Genomic DNA, 393 nt, shown 5'->3' with positions numbered 1-393 from the left:
CTGGGAGCTGGAATAGACTAGGCCCCTGAGAAGAAGGGACCCCTAAGGGTCTGGATAGGGTCAGGTCAGGTGGTGGGACTGTGGTGTGGGGAGGTGCTGGGTGTTGGTTCCCAGCCCCGGGGTGTTATGTTTGGGTTGGTGGGAGGTGAGTCATTGGCAGCTGGTGCTAACTGCTCCAGCTGCCCCTGCCAAGAGCCTCAGGCACCTCCGGGGTGGGGCTGCCCACCTCCTGCCTCTCCTCTGTCTCCTTAGCTCTGGCCGGGGGCTGTGTGATCATTGTCCTACCTAGAGCTACTTCAAAGGGATGAGGGGCACAGGTGACGGGGGAGGCCCAGTTAGGTGTCCATCGACTTGGGCCTTGGTGTCCACAGCTGGGGTTGGTTTAGTGGTAAT

Source organism: Acomys minous (assembly GCF_964271855.1).
Source record: "Acomys minous genome assembly, chromosome: 16".
In the NCBI taxonomy this organism is placed as follows: Eukaryota; Metazoa; Chordata; class Mammalia; order Rodentia; family Muridae; genus Acomys; species Acomys minous.
The sequence above is the reverse complement of the archived record's forward strand: the minus strand, read 5'-3'. Positions refer to the sequence as shown.